This window comes from Salmo trutta, chromosome 14 (assembly GCF_901001165.1).
Source record: "Salmo trutta chromosome 14, fSalTru1.1, whole genome shotgun sequence".
Lineage (NCBI taxonomy): Eukaryota > Metazoa > Chordata > Actinopteri > Salmoniformes > Salmonidae > Salmo > Salmo trutta.
Window position 1 is genome coordinate 32852875 of NC_042970.1, and position 17180 is coordinate 32870054.

A 17180-nucleotide genomic window follows, 5' to 3' on the forward strand; every position below is an offset into this window, starting at 1 on the left:
ACAACAGCAAAGGACCTTGTGAAGATGCTGGAGGAAACAGGCACAAAAGTATCTATATCCACAGTAAAACGAGTCCTATATCGATATAACCTGAAAGGCCGCTCAGCAAGGAAGAAGCCACTGATCCAAAACTGCCATTAAAAAAGTCAGACTATGGTTTGCAACTGCACATGGGGACAAAGATCGTACTTATTGGAGAAATGTCCTCTGGTCTGATGAAATAGAACTGTTTGGCCATAATGACCATGGTTATGTTTGGAGGAAAAAGGGTGCAAGCCGAAGAACACCATCCCAACCGTGAAGCACGGGGGTGGCAGCATCATGTTTTGGGGGTTCTTTGCTGCAGGAGGGACTGGTGCACTTCACAAAATAGATGGCGTCATGAGGAAGAAAAATTATTTGGATATATTGAAGCAACATCTCAAGACATCAGTCAGGAAGTTAAAGCTTGGTCGCAAATAGGTCTTCCAAATGGACAATGACCCAAAGCATGCTTCCAAAGTTCTGGCAAAATGGCTTAAAGACAACAAAGTCAAGGTATTGGAGTGGCCATCACAAAGCCCTGACCTCAATCCTATAGACAATTTATGGGCAGAACTGAAAAAGTGTGTGCAAGCAAGGAGGCCTACAAACCTGACTCAGTTACACCAGCTCTGTCAGAAGGAATGGGCCAAAATTCAGCCAACTTATTGTGGGAAGCTTGTGGAAGTTAAACAATTTAAAGGCAATGCTACCAAATACTAATTGAGTGCATGTTAACTTCTGACCCACTGGAATGTGATGATAGAAATACAGTGAGGGAAAAATGTACTTGATCCCCTGCTGATTTTGTACGTTTGCCCACTGACAAAGATTTTTTTTAATTTCACCTTTATTTAACCAGGTAGGCAAGTTGAGAACAAGTTCTCATTTACAATTTCGACCTGGCCAAGATAAAGCAAAGCAGTTCGACAACATACAACAACACAGAGTTACACATGGAGTAAAACAAACATACAGTCAATGATACAGTAGAAAAATAAGTCTATTTACAATGTGAGCAAATGAGGTGAGATAAGGGAGGTAAAGGCAAAAAAAGGCCATGGTGGCAAAGTAAATACAATATAGCAAGTAAAACACTGGAATGGTAGATTTGTAGTAGAAGAAAGTGCAAAGTAGAAATAGAAATAATGGGGTGCAAAAGAGCAAAATAAATAAAATAAATAAATACAGTAGTGGAAGAAGTAGTTGTTTGGACTAAATTATAGATGGGCTATGTACAGGTGCAGTGATCTGTGAGCTGCTCTGACAGCTGGTGCTTAAAGCTAGTGAGGGAGATAAGTGTTTCCAGTTTCAGAGATTTTTGTAGTTCGTTCCAGTCATTGGCAGCAGAGAACTGGAAGGAGAGATGGCCAAAGGAGGAATTGGCTTTGGGGGTGACCAGAGAGATATACCTGCTGGAGCGCGTGCTACAGATGGGTGCTGCTATGGTGACCAGTGAGCGGAGATAAGGGGGGACTTTACCTAGCAGGGTCTTGTAGATGACCTGGAGCCAGTGGGTTTGGCGACGATTATGAAGCGAAGGCCATCCAGTGTGAAGGTGAACGGAAAGGCTGGAGCAACGAACCGCCCTTGCTGTCTCTGCCTTGCCGGTTCCCCTCTTTCCACTGGGATTCTCTGCCTCTAACCCTATTACAGGGGCTGAGTCACTGACTTACTGGTGTTCTTCCATGCCGTCCATGGGAGGGGTGCGTCACTTGAGTGGGTTGAGTCACTGACGTGGTCTTCCTGTCTGGGTTGGCGCCCCCCCCTTGGGTTGTGCCATGGCGGAGATCTTTGTGGGCTATACTCGGCCTTGTCTTCGGACGGTAAGTTGGTGGTTGTAGACATCCCTCTAGTGGTGTGGGGGCTGTGCTTTGGCAAAGTGGGTGGGGTTATATCCTGCCTGTTTGGCCCTGTCCGGGGGTATCATCGGATGGGGCCACAGTGTCTTCTGATCCCTCCTGTCTCAGCCTCCAGTATTTATGCTGCAGTAGTTTATGTGTCGGGGGGCTAGGGTCAGTCTGTTACATCTGGAGTATTCTCTTGTCTTATCCGGTGTCCTGTGTGAATTTAAATATGCTCTCTCTAATTCTCTCTTTCTCTCTTTCTTTCTTTCTCTCGGAGGACCTGAGCCCTAGGACCATGTCTCGGGACTACCTGGCATGATGACTCCTTGCTGTCCCCAGTCCACCTGTCCATGCTGCTGCTCCAGTTCCCACTGTTCTGCCTGCGGCTACGGAACCCTGACCTGTTCACCGGACGTGCTTGTTGCACCCTCGACAACTACTATGATTATTATTATTTGACCATGCTGGTCATTTATGAACATTTTAACATCTTGACCATGTTCTGTTATAATATCCACCCGGCACAGCCAGAAGAGGACTGGCCACCCCTCATAGCCTGGTTCCTCTCTAGGTTTCTTCCTAGGTTTTTGGCCTTTGTAGGGAGTTTTTCCTAGGGAGTTTTTCCTAGCCACCGTGCTTCTTTCACATGCATTGCTTGCTGTTTGGGGTTTTAGGCTGGGTTTCTGTACAGCACTTTGAGATTTCAGCTGATATACGAAGGGCTATATAAATACATTTGATTTGATTTGATTTGATCCAACGAGAGCGTACATGTCGCAGTGGTGGGTAGTTTATGGGGCTTTGGTGACAAAACGGATGGCACTGTGATAGACTACATCTAATTTGTTGAGTAGGGTATTGGAGGCTATTTTGTAAATGACATCGCCGAAGTCGAGGATCGGTAGGATGGTCAATTTTACGAGGGTATGTTTGGTAGCATGAGTGAAGGATGCTTTGTTGCGAAATAGGAAGCCAATTCTAGATTTAACTTTGGATTGGAGATGTTTGATGTGAGTCTGAAAGGAGAGTTTACAGTCTAACCAGACACCTAGGTATTTGGAGTTGTCCACATATTCTAAGTCAGAACCGTCCAGAGTAGTGATGCTGGACAGGCGGGCAGGTGCAGGCAGCGATCGGTTGAAGAGCATGCATTTAGTTTTACTTGTATTTAGGAGCAGTTGGAGGCCACGGAAGGAGAGTTGTATGGCATTGAAGCTCGTTTGGAGGTTTGTTAACACTGTGTTTAAAGAAGGGCCAAATGTATACAGAATGGTGTCGTCTGCGTAGAGGTGGATCAAGGAATCACTCGCAGCAAGAGCAACATCATTGATATATACAGAGAAGAGTTGGCCCGAGAATTCAACCCTGTGGCACCCCCATAGAGACTGCCAGAGGTACGGACAACAGGCCCTCCGATTTGACACACTGAACTCTATCTGAGAAGTAGTTAGTGAAACAGGCGAGGCAGTCATTAGAGAAACCAAGGCTATTGAGTCTGCCGATAAGGATACGGTGATTGACAGAGTCGAAAGCCTTGGCCAGGTCGATGAAGATGGCTGCACAGTACTGTCTTTTATCGATGGCGGTTATGATATCGTTTAGGAACTTGAGCGTGGCTGAGGTGCACCCGTGACCAGCTCTGAAACCAGATTGCATAGCGGAGAAGGTACGGTGGGATTCAAAATGGTCGGTGATGTGTTTGTTCACTTGGATTTCGAAGACCTTAGAAAGGCAGGGCAGGATGGATATAGGTCTGTAACAGTTTGGGTCTAGGGTGTCTCCCCCTTTGAAGAGGGGGATGACCGCGGCTGCTTTCCAATTTTTAAAAATCTCAGACGATACGAAAGAGAGGTTGAACAGACTAATAATAGGGGTTCAAACAACGGTGGCAGATAATTTTAGGAAGAGAGGGTCCAGATTGTCTAGCCCAGCTGATTTGTAGGGATCCAGATTTTGCTGCTCTTTCAGAACATCAGCTGTCTGGATTTGGGTGAGCACCCCCGCTTCTCCTTGCTTTGCAACGCTTGCGGTTAGCCACTGATTCCTTTCAAACCACTCATTGTTGAATTTGCGATTTCCAACTTGTTGTTTAATGTTTATGGCCGATGAGCACCAATACGTTTTATCTATAATTTCGCTAAGATTTTGAAAGTATGATGTTGACATGATCAGTCCAATCAAAGCTACGTAGATATAACGTGATTTGGGAGAAATGCCAAATGGGAGATGTATAAATAAAATTGACATACAGTGTAAGTCGGAAGTTTACATAGACCTTAACCAAATACATTTAAACTCCGTTTTTCACAATTCCTAACGTTTAATCCTAGTACGAATTCCCTGTCTTAGGTCAGTTAGGATCACCACTTTATTTTAAGAATGTGAAATGTCAGAATAATAGTAGAGAGAATGATTTATTTCAGCTTATACAGTGAGGGAAAAAAGTATTTGATCCCCTGCTGATTTTGTACGTTTGCCCACTGAAAAAAAAATCCAGAAAAACGCATGTCAAAAATGTTATAAAATGATTTGCATTTTAGTGAGGGAAATAAGTATTTTGCCCCTCTGCAAAACATGACTTAGTAATTGGTGGCAAAACCCTTCAATCACAGAGGTCAGACGTTTCTTGTAGTTGGCCACCAGGTTTGCACAAATCTCAGGAGGGAGTTTGTCCCACTCCTCTTTGCAGATCTTCTATTGTGATATTTCTATTGTGTTATTGACTGTACGTTTGTTTATCCCATGTGTAACTCTGTGTTGTTTGTGTCGCACTGCTTTGCTTTATCTTGGCCAGGTAACAGTTGTAAATGACAACTTGTTCTCAACTGGCCTACCTGGCTAAATAAAGGTGAAATAAAAAAAATAAAAATAACTAGCTTGCAATTCAGTGGAGTTGGAGTGTGGCCCAAGTCTGGGTTTAAAACTTATTCGGGATTGGCGTCCCGTTCACGGGACGGTTGAGCTAGCGTAGGCTAATGCGATTAGCATGAGGTTGTAAGTAACAAGAACATTTCCCAGGACATAGACATATCAGATATTGGCAGAAAGCTTACATTCTTGCTAACTGCACTGTCCAATTTACAGTAGCTGTTACAGTGAAAGAATACCATGCTAGTGTTTGAGGAGAGTGCACAATTTTGAACATGAAAAGTTATTACTAAACAAATTAGGCACATTTGGGCAGTCTTGATAGTACATTTTTCCCAGGAATGCAATGGTTCATTGGATCAGTCTAAAACATTGCACATACACTGCTGCTATCTAGTGGGCCAAATATAAATTGCACCTGGGCTGCAATAATACATTATGGTGTCACGATCGTCGTAATAGATGGACCAAGGCGCAGCGGGTACGTGAATGCTCATTTTTATTTATCCAAAACAAACACGAAAAACGATAAACTGACGACAAAACAGTCTTGTAGGCAACACACAGCAATACAAGAAACAATCTCCCACAATTCCCAAAACAAACACACTCCTAAATATAGGACCTTCAATCAGAGGCAATGATAGACAGCTGCCTCCAATTGAAGGCCCCAATCCCCATTACCAAAACATAGAAATACAAACGCCTAGACAGAACATAGAAATAAACTAACATAGAACGATAACCCCAAAAACCCCGGAATACATCAATCAAATACCCCTCTACATACACAACCACCCCAAACCATATAAACCAAATACCCCCTCTACATGAACACATACACAAACACACCCTGAACCACATAAAACAAATACCCCCTGCCACGTCCTGACCAAACTAATAAGAACAAATAACCCCTTTACTGGTCAGGACGTGACAGTACCCTCCCCAAAGGTGCATACCCCGGATGCACCTGACAAAAAAAATACCCCAAAATAACCCCCTAAACTAAAGGGAGGGAAGGGAGGGTGGCTGCCGTCACCGACGGCTCCTGTGCTACACCCCCCCCAAACCTGGAGGTAGGTGGCTTAGGCTCAGGCCTTAATCCCCTACCTGACCAAACCACCCCCACTGCATATCTCTGCCTGAGGCCAGTCACTGAAGACCCTGGACTGTACTCTGGAAGCTCCGGACTGTAGGGCGACTCTAGGAGCTCCGGACCGTAGGATGACTCTCCTGGTTCTGGACAGTGGGCCGTCTCTCCTGGTTTCGGACAGTGGGCCGTCTCTCTTGATTCCGGACAGTGGGCCGTCTATCTTGGTTCCGGACAGTGGGCCGTCTCTCTTGGTTAAGTATTTTTTCTCACCCATATGCATACAATACCACATAATGACAAAGTGACAATGTGTTTTTAGAAATGTTTGCTAATTTATTGAAAATGAAATATCTTATTTTGATATGTATTCACACCCGCGAGTCAATAACTTTGTAGAAGCACCTTTGGCAGCAATTACAGCTGTGTCTTTCTGGGTAAGTCTAAGAGCTTTCCATACCTGGATTGTGCTACATTTGGCCATTATTATTAAAATAATTCTTCAAGCTCTGTCAAATTAGTTGTTGATCATTGCTAGACAACCATTTTCAAGTTGTGCCATAGATTTTCAAGTAGATTTTAGTAAAAACTCTAACTCGGCCACTCAGGAACATTCACTCTTCTTGGTAAGCAACTCCAGTGTAGATTTGGCATTGTGTTTTAGGTTATTGTCCTGCTGTAAGATTAATTCATCTCCCAGTGTCTGGTGGAAAAAGCAGTTGGAACCAGGTTTTCCTCAAGTATTTTGCCTGTGCTTAGCTACATTCTGTACATTTTTTATCCAGAAAAAGTTCCCAGTTCATAACAATTACAAGTATACATTTAACATGATGCAGCCACCACTATGATTGAAAATATGAAGAGTAGTACTCAGTAATGTGTTGGATTGGATTTGCCCCAAACATAACACTTTGTATTCAGGACCAAAATGTAATTGCTTTGCCACATTTTTTTAACCAGTATTACTTTATTGCCTTGTAGCAAACAGGATGCATGTTTTGGAATATTTTTCATCCTGTACAGGCTTCCTTCTTTCCACTATCAATTAGGTTAGTATAGTGGAGTAACTACTATGTTGTTGATCCATCCTCAGTTTTCTCCTTTCATAGTCATTCAACTCTGTAACTGTTTTAAAGTCACCATTGATGTCATGGGGAAAGTATAGAGCAGTCTCCTTCCTCTCCGGCAACTGAGTTAGGAAGGAAGCCTGTATCTTTGTAGTGACTGGGTGTATTGTTACACCATCCAAAGTGTAATTAATAACTTCACCATGCTCAAAGGGATATTCAATGTCTGTTATTTTCATTTTTACCCAACTACCAATAGGTTCCATTCTTTCCGAGGCATTGGAAAACCTCTCTGGTCTTTGTGGTTCAATCTGTGTTTGAAATTCACTGCTCGACGAGGGACCTTACAGATAATTGTGTGTGGGGTACAGAGATGAGGTAGTCATTCAAAAATCATGTTAAAAAATAATATTGCACACAGAGTAAGTCCATGCAACTTATGTGACTTGTTAAGCAAATTTTTATACTTATATAGGCTTGCCATAACAAAGGGGTTGAACACTTATTGACTTAAGACATTTCAGCTTTTCATTTTCTATGAATTTGTAAAAAAATAAAAGTTAAAGTAAACGTATAAATCATTTCAAATTCCTTATATTAAGCAAACCAGACTGCACCATTTTCTTGTTTTTTTTAATTTACAGATAGCCAGAAAAACGCTCCAACACTCAGACATAATTTGCAAACAAAGCATGTGTTTAGTGAGTCTGCCAGATCAGAGGCAGTAGGGATGACCAGGGATGTTCTCTTGATAAGTGTGTGAGTTAGACCATTTTCCTGTCCTGCCAAGTATTCAAAATGTAACGAGTACTTTTGGGTGTCAGGGAAAATGTATGGAGTAAAAAGTACATAATTTTCTTTGGGAATTATAGTGAAGTAAAAGTAAATGTTGTCAAAAATGTAAATAGTAAAGTAAAGCACAGATACCCCCAAAAACTACTTAAGTAGTACTTTCAACTTTAAGTTTTGACAGAATAAACAACCACAAATTAGTTTGTGTCCTGTGCTGTTTACTTCCATCAGGCTACACATTTTGGTACCAGGAGTGGGGTTCTGATAGCTTTGTTAGGGTAGTGAAGTGCATAATTACGGTAGTGGTGAAGGGTGATACAGGAAGAGAGAGATCTGACGAAGGACGGTGCCATGGGATCTGAGAACGGGCAGTAAGCCTGCTTTGGTTTTTTGTGTAACTTCAGTAACCAGACTGCCGGGATCCAGAGAACGCTGTGAACCAGTGTAGATCATCGCAGATGACCATCTGCCATCATCTTCATCCATCCAGTACTTGTCAGCAGATAACACTTATTAGGGGAAGATGAAGACAGCACAGAATTTTTTTTTTATGAAATGAAAAGAAATGTATGCATTCACTACTGTAAGTCGCTCTGGATAAGAGCGTCTGCTAAATGACTAAAATGTAAAATGTAAATGTAAGACATGCTTTCTACAACAGGATTGCTTAAGATAACTGCAGCTAACGGGTTGGACATCCCTTACCTAGGTTACCTTGAGTTAGACATAGAGACCATTGGGACAACTTTACCTGGGTGTGACTTCCTGATAGTCAAAGAGCCTCAGCAGTCACAGACTACAGTACCAGGTCTCCTTGGAATGAACATCAGCAGATGCAGACAAACTCTCATGCTAAGTTTGACACAACTCTAGGCGGAGAGTTGGATTCTGATTGGAGAGAAGCCTTTCAGCAAGTACATACTGTAAATGTGATTTCATTTAGCTGTGCGTGTGGCTGGTAGGGATACTGTAAATGTACCTGTGTTTTTCCATAGCCACAGTCTATGCAAGTGGACTTAAAACTCTTTCGGGAGACAGCACCAGGATGCTGTTGGAACCAAATAAAATACCATTGCCAATTGGTCTCGTGGTCATTCCCACACTTGTGGAGTCAGTCATTTGTTTCCAGTTCAACAAAATTTCTCTCAGGAGGATGTGTGGTTGAACCCTAGGACCCGACTTGGCATTCTGACTCAGGTTGAGTGTGTTCACAGTGATCAATGTGAGGTGCGGTTCGAGCGTATCTCTGCCGACACAGAAGAAGTGACTGTTGGCAGAAAAGATGGTCAGATATCTGACAGTGACATTAATTTGATCCTGGACAGCCTACACATCCGTGGGACACAGGAAGAACAAGCCGGCTAGCTGCTTTTTTGGACAGTTACTCAGATGTGTTTTCTTTCTAGGATGAGGACCTGGGTTACACTGATAGTCAAGCACTAGATTTATTTGGTCGATGACACACCAGTAACACAGCCCTACCGACGTATTTGTCCTACGCAGTGTAAAGAGGTTAGGGAGCACATAATCAAGCTTCTGAAGAAGGGTGTCATCCAGGCGAGCTCAAACTCATACGCTTCCCCTTTGGTCCTTGTCCATAAGAGTGATGGGAGTCTGCATCTATGTGTTGACTATAGGCAACATGAATGCAAAAATCAGACGTGATGCTTCTCTTTTGCCTCGCATCGACAAAAGTTTTGATGCCCTTCACGATGCAAAGTTCTTTTCGACTATTGATCTTGCAAGTGGTTATCATCAGGTTGCAGCGCAAGTGACAGACACATGACTGCATTTACAACTTATTTTGGCCTATGGGAGTATCTTAGGTGGGTTTGTAATGGTCCTGCGATGTTTCAACCACTCATGCACGTTACTATGAGTGACCTAGTCTTTCAGATACTGTTAGTATACTTGGATGACATACTCATGTTCTCTCAGATATTCAAGGACCACTTGGAGAGACATGAGACAGTTCTGGAGAGACTGAAAGATACAGGGTTGAAAGTGAAGCTTGAGAAGTGCCATTTCCTCCAGCAAGAAGTAGGTTTCCTTGGGCATCAGATTTCAGCAGAGGGAATTGAGACAGACCCAGAGAAGATCACCTCTGTAAAACCGTGGCAAGTCCCCAGTACACTCAAAGATCTGAGGTCGTTTCTTAGCTTCTGTAACTCCCACAGGAGGTTCATTGGGGTTTTTTCCAAACTGGCTGGCCCTCTCCATGACCTAGTCAATGCGTGCCTCATAGAAGATAGCCCTGCAAAAGCAAAACGTCTGCTTTCGAGCTGTTGAAAGAGAAACTTACCACTGCTCCTGTGTTAGGTTATGCTGATTTTACTCATACTTTCATTGTAGAGACAGATTCAAGTGGCCTATGATTAGGTGCTGTTCTCTACCAGCAGCAAGGAGATAGGAAGAGAGTGATAGCGTACGCCAGCAGGAGGCTCAGCAATGCTGAAAAGAATGACAGGAACTACAGCTGTTTCAGAGACATTTCTAGGGGCTCTTTTGGGCTCTAAGTTCACTGTGATAACAGACAACAACCTTTCTACAGCCAAGTTAGGTGCCATTGAGCAAAGATGGGTGGCTCAGTTAGCAGTGTTTGACTTTGAGGTCAAGTACCACCCGGGATGCTGCACTGCAGCTGCAGATGCCCTCTCTAGGCAGCCGTTTGCATGGTAATGATGATGCCGAGTATGATGCTTTTGTGTGGCCATTTGCAATGTCATTCGACAGGAAACAGCTATGGAACCAGACTTACTGACAGCAGGAGCCAAGTGTAGTAAGATCAGACAGATTTGTGCCTCAGAAGCTGATAGTGAGTCTCAGAGTAACACACCAACACTTCCTGGTTACTCTAAAGTACGAGTTACGCATGTTTCAGGACACAGAGCCTACACTCAGTGGGTTCAGAAAGTTTTGGGACAGACAGAAAAAACCTACTCACAAGAAGAGGTTAACTAAGCCAGTTATGTCCATGCTGAAGTAATGGCATCGAGTAAAAGAACAAGATGGGTTGTTGTACTGTGTGATTGAGGACGCCCATGTAGCTGAATGTCACCAGCTCCTGTTGCCAGCTTGCTTGAAAGAACCAGTACTTGAAAGTGTACATGATTACATGGGACACCAAGGGATAGAACGCACACAGAACCTCCTGAGACAGAGGTGTTTCTGAGTTGGGATGTATGAAGATGTTAAGCAGTGGGTGAAGAAATGCCAGAGATGTATTCTGATAAAAATGCCACAGCCCAAAATAAATGCACCAATGAAACCCTTCCTAGCTTCAAGTTGTGGACTTCACCATCCTTGAACTTGCATCTGATGGCCGTGAGAATGTGTTAGTGGAAATGAATGTTTTCACTAAGTTCACTCAGGCGTTCCCTACTCGTGACCAGAAAGCAGATACTACATTCAAGGTCCTTTTCAAGGAGTGGTTCATGAAGTATGGGATCCTTGAGAGATTGCACTCTGACCAGGGAGAAATTTTGACAGTGAAGTCATCGCCGAGTTGTGTAAGCTTTATGGAGTCAAGAAAACCTGCATGACCCCCATCACCCTATGGGGACCGCTCAGTGCGAGAGGTTTAATAGAACGCTCCATGATCTCCAACGCACACTGCCTCCAGAAAAAAAGCTCTGTTGGCCTGAGCAGTTACCAGAGTTGGTGAATGCCTACAATGTGACGCCCCATTCCACCACTGGGTACTCGCCGTACTACCAGCTTTTGTGGGTCCAACCACACCGTCCTGCTGATGCTTTTTTAGGTCAAGAGCAGGTGCTCAACAAGAAACACGACTGGCTGGTTGTTCACCAGGAGCGTTTGAACAAGGCATGCAAGGGCAAGAGAGTACACAGAACAAAAAGCAGCAGAAAGTTGAACTACACAAAGACAAAGTGTACCATCCACCCATTGATGTAGGCCAACTGGTTTACTTACGCCACAGACCTAAGGGTAGAAACAAGATTCAGGATGCTTGGGGTCCTACTATGTACAGAATGATCGAGGTACAGGGTACTTAATACACATGCGGTCAAGCCGTTAGAGCAGGGGTGGGCAATTCCAGTCCTCGAGGGCCTGATTGGTGTCACAGTTTTGCCCCAGCCAACACACCTGACTCCAATAATCACCTAATCATGATCTTCAGTTTAGAATGCAATTTGATTAATCAGCTGTGTTTGCTAGGGATGGAGGAAAAGTGTGACACCAATCAGGCCTTCGAGGACTGGAGTTGCCCACCCCTGCATTAGAGGGTGGGCCTGTAAAAAGGGTTCACAGGGTTAATCTAAGGCCATGTGTGAGAGACCATCCTGTCCCTGCTCCTAGGTGAGAGAAGAACAGTGCGCTGGTAACCCCCATCGGCCCTCATGTTAAGTCTTTGCCAGAGCCTTCTGCTCCTGAGTTTTTAGTGTTAGAGCAAGTCTCCTATCCAAAGGTAACTCGAGAGGAAAACACTTATGCTTATATCTTAGTCTTCCCAACCCTGTCATTCTGAATGCAGGTTGAGAGTGATCTAAAATTCCAAATGTCAGATAGCCACACTCTGGCTGGATTCCAATAGGAATTACACATCACTTTGCAAGCCAGCACAATGTGACTTGCAGGCCTGATGTGGCCTGAAAACCGTTAGTTTCATGCCACCGTAGTACACTCTTCCAGAAAAAGGTTCAGATTTGTTCCTATAGAGGTATAAACACCTTTAGTTATAATTCATTTTTAGTTTTTTACTAAATTCATTGCAGGTTAAAAATGTTAAATCAGTTTAAAAGGAAATTCACTTAATTCAATACATCGTTAACATAAAATTCGAAAAAAATAAACAATTAAAGCAATAAGTAATCAATCCAATTTAGGCTAATCAAAAAATAAAGGCAATTAATCAAAAAAAGGAATGTAGTGCAGTGGTTGATGGTGTATGTGTGTCTTTGTGCTGGGGCAGGGTTCGGGTCTGGGCTGGCAGTTGCTGGATGGAGGTGGCAGTTGTGCTTGGTTGTGCTGTTTCCAGGGTTGGTTCTGGTGTTGGGGCTGGGACCGGGAAAACCTGGGTTGTTGCTGGGATCGGGATTGGAAGCCGGGCACTGGGCAAAAAGGGTCCATATCAGGGCATATCTTTACATGACAAGTCTTTGATATTCTAGAGAATACAGACCATTTCCAATGCATATTTTGAATTTGTGGATATGCACCATATCCTGACAAATTCTGAATCCAGATGTCTTTTACACATATATTTCCTATGGCCAGATATGGACTCATTCAATATCCTGAGATACAGTCCATTTGGAAAGTATTCAGACCCCTTGACTTTTTTCAGATTTTGTTATGTTACAGCCTTACTCTAAAATTGATTAAATAAATGAAACATCTTCAGCAATCTACACACAATACCCTATAATGACAAAGCAAAAACAGGTTTTTAGAAATGTTGGCAAATTTATAAAAAATAAAAGAAATCAGATACCTTATTTACAAAAGTATTCAGACCCTTTGCTATGAGACTCAACATTGAGCTCAGGTGCATCCTGTTTCCATTGATCATCCTTGAGATGTTTCTACAACTTGATTGGAGTCCGCCTGTGGTGAATTTAATTGATTGTACATGATTTGGAAAGGCACACACCTGTCTATATAAGGTCCCACAGTTGACAGTGCATCTCAGAACAAAAACAAAGCCATGAGGTCAAAGGAATTGCTCTTGGAGCTCGGAGACAGGATTGTGTCTGGGTCCAGATCTGGAGAAGGGCACCAAAATATTTATGCAGCATTAAAGGTCCCCAAAAACACAGTGGCCTCCATCATTCTTAAATGGAAGAAGTTTGGAACCACCAAGACCCTTCCTAGAGCTGGCCGTTCGGCCAAACTGAGCAATAGTGGGAGAAGGGCCTTGGTCAGGGATGTAACCGAGAACCTGATTGTCACTCTAACAGAGCTCCAGAGTTCTTCTGTGGAGATAGGAGAACCTTCCAGAAGGACAACCATCTCTGCAGCACTCCACCAATCAGGCCTTTATGGTAGAGTGGCCAGACGGAAGGCATTCCTCAGTAAAAGGCACATGACTGCCTGCTTAGAGTTTTCCAAAAGGCACCTAGAGGACTCTCAGACCATGAGAAACAAGATTCTCTGGTCTGACGAAACCAAGATTGAACTCTTTGGCCTGAATCCCAAGCATCGCGTTTGGAGGGAACCTAGCACCATCCCTATGGTGAAGCATGGTGGTGGCAGCATCATGCTGTGGGGATGTTTTTCAACGGCAGGGATTGGGAGACTAGTCAGGATCGAGGGAAAGATGAACGGCGCAAAGTAGAGCGCTCAGGACCTCAGACTGGGGCGAAGGTTCACCTTCCAACAGGACAATGACCCTAAGGACACAGCCAAGACAACGTAGGAGTGGCTTCGGGTAAAGCCAGCCAGAGCCCGGACTTGAACCCGATCTAACATCTCTGGAGAGACCTGAAAATAGCTGTGCAGCACCACTCCCCACCACCAACCTGGCATAGCTTGAGAGGATCTGCAGAAAATAATTGGAGAAATTCCACAAATACAGGTGTGCCAAGCTCATAGCGTCATACCCGAGAAGACTCAAGGCTGTAATCTCTGCTGAAGGTGCTTCAACAAAGTACTGAGTAAAGGGTCTGAAAACGTATGTAAATGTTATATTTCAGTTTTTTTTTATACGTTTCTAAAAATGACTAAACCTGTTTATGCTTTGTCAATATGGGGTATTGTGTGTAGATTGATGAGGGGAAAAAACGATCTAATCCATTTTAGAATAAGGCTGTAACGTAACAAAATGTGGAAAAAGTCAAGGGGTCTGAATACTTTCCGAATCCACTGTAGGTGACATGCTATTCTTTCTCTTCAAGTTGACAAATACTGATTGTATAAATCGCATATCTGTATTTTCTCAGCACATTCATATATAGTAAGCCATATTGATTCCAGATATGCTTCTCTTGGCTGAGGTCCATATAAGGATCTTGATATGCTGAAAATAAGGATGATTTCTGATGCATTTCTGAGTTTTCAGACAAACATGAAATCCATATTTTTCTTTCATGCCCCAATCATTTTTGGATTCCCTCCAGATATCATACATGGTATTGCCAGATATTGACTTACAGTATTAGATATGGACTCGCATCTTATTTTCTCTATATGATGATAAATACTGACAGTAGGCTTACATAGTATATTTTCTCAGCACATACAATGCATATGCTCTTGACTGAGGTCCATATCAAGATCTTGATACGTTAAATAAGGACAATTTCTGATGCTTATTTGAGTTGACGACATGCTCAATAATTTGACAAACAATAAATCCGTATCATTCTTTCAGACTCTAGCTATAATTTAATAATAAATCATAATTTAATATAAAAATTATAATGATAATTTTGGTATTCCTCTGCACAAAATTTTTTACAAACCCCCCCCACAAAAGTAGCCTAGCAACAAGAATCACATATTTTCTGCTGTGGAGTTCCAACTGTCATTTTTACATTTGGGCACCACTAATGAGTGTGTAAACGGTGTGTAGTTGAACTGACAACTGGAAAAAATATCTCAAGAAGTTCATGCTAAAGTGAGTCAAATCAAATTTTATTTGTCACATGCGCCGAATTCAACAGGTGTAGACCTTAACGTGAAATGCTTACTTACAAGCCCTTAACCAACAATGCAGTTCAAGAAATAGACTTGTCAATGTAGATAGTCCAGGTGACCGCTTGATTAATTGTTCAGCAGTCTTATGGCTTGGCAGTAGAAGCTGTTAAGGAGCCTTTTGGACCTAGACTTGGCACTCCGGTACCGCTTGCCGTGCGGTAGCAGAGAGAACAGTCTATGACTTGGGTGACTGGAGTCTTAGGGCCTTCCTCTGACATCGCCTAATATATACAGTGGCTTGCGAAAGTATTCACCCCCCTTGGCATTTTTCCTATTTTGTTGCCTTACAACCTGGAATTAAAATAGATTTTTTTGGGGGGGTTGTATCATTTGATTTACACAACATGCCTACCACTTTGAAGATGCAAAATCATTTTTTTTGTGAAACAAACAAGAAATGAGACAAAAAAACTGAAAACCTGAGCGTGCCTTACTATTCACCCACCCAAATTCGATCCTTTGTTGAGCCACCTTTTGCCGCAATTACTGCTACAAGTCTCTTGGGGTATGTCTCTATAAGCTTTGCACATCTAGCTACTGGGATTTTTGCCCATTCTTCAGGGCAAAACTGCTCCAGCTCCTTCAAGTTGGATGGGTTCCGCTGGTGTACAGCAATCTTTAACTCATACCACAGATTCTCAATTGGATTGAGGTCTGGGCTTTGATTAGGCCATTCCAAGACATTTACATGTTTCCCCTTAAACCACTCAAGTGTTGCTTTAGCAGTATGCTTAGGGTCATTGTCCTGCTGGAAGGTGAACCTCCTTCCCAGTCTCAAATCTCTGGAAGACTGAAACAGGTTTCCCTCAAGAATTTCCCTGTATTTAGCACCATCCATCATTCCTTCAATTCTGACAAGTTTCCCAGTCCCTGCCGATGAAAAACATCCCCACAGAATGATGCTGCCACCACCATGCTTCACTGTGGGGATGGTGTTCTCGGGGTGATGAAAGATGTTGGGTTTGCGCCAGACATAGCGTTTTCCTTGATGGACAAAAAGCTACATGTTATTCTCATCTGACTAGAGTACCTTCTTTCATATGTTTGGGGAGTCTCCCACATGCCTTTTGGCGAACATCAAATGTGTTTGCTTATTTTTCTCTTTAAGTAATGGCTTTTTTCTGGCCCCTCTTCCATAAAGCCCAGCTCTGTGGAGTGTATGGCTTAAAGTGGTCCTATGGCCAAATACTCCAATCTCTGCTGTGGAGCTTTGCAGCTCCTTCAGGGTTATCTTTGGTCTCTTTGTTGCCTCTCTGATTAATGCCCTCCTTGCCTGGTCCGTGAGTTTTGGTGGGCGGCCCTCTCTTGGGAGGTTTGTTGTGGTGCTATATTTTTTCAATTTTTTAATAATGGATTTAATGGTGCGCCGCGGGATGTTGAACGTTTCTGATATTTTTTTATAACCCAACCCTGATCTGTACTTCTCCACAACTTTGTCTCTGACCTGTTTGGAGAGCTCCTTGGTCTTCATGGTGTCGCTTGCTTGGTGGTGCCCCTTGCTTAGTGATGTTGCAGACTCTGGGGCCTTTCAGAACAGGTGTATATATACTGAGATCATGTGACAGATCATGTGACACTTAGATTGCACAAAGGTGGACTTTACTTAACCAATCATGTGACTTCTGAAGGTAATTGGTTGCACCAGATCTTATTTAGGGGCTTCATAGCAAAGGGGGTGAATACATATGCACGCAGCACTTTTACATTTTATATTTTTTTGATACAAGTTATTTTTTTTCATTTCACTTCACCAATTTGGACTATTTTGTTTATGTCCATTACATGAAATCCAAATAAAAATGCCAAGGGGGATGAATACTTTTGCAATCACTG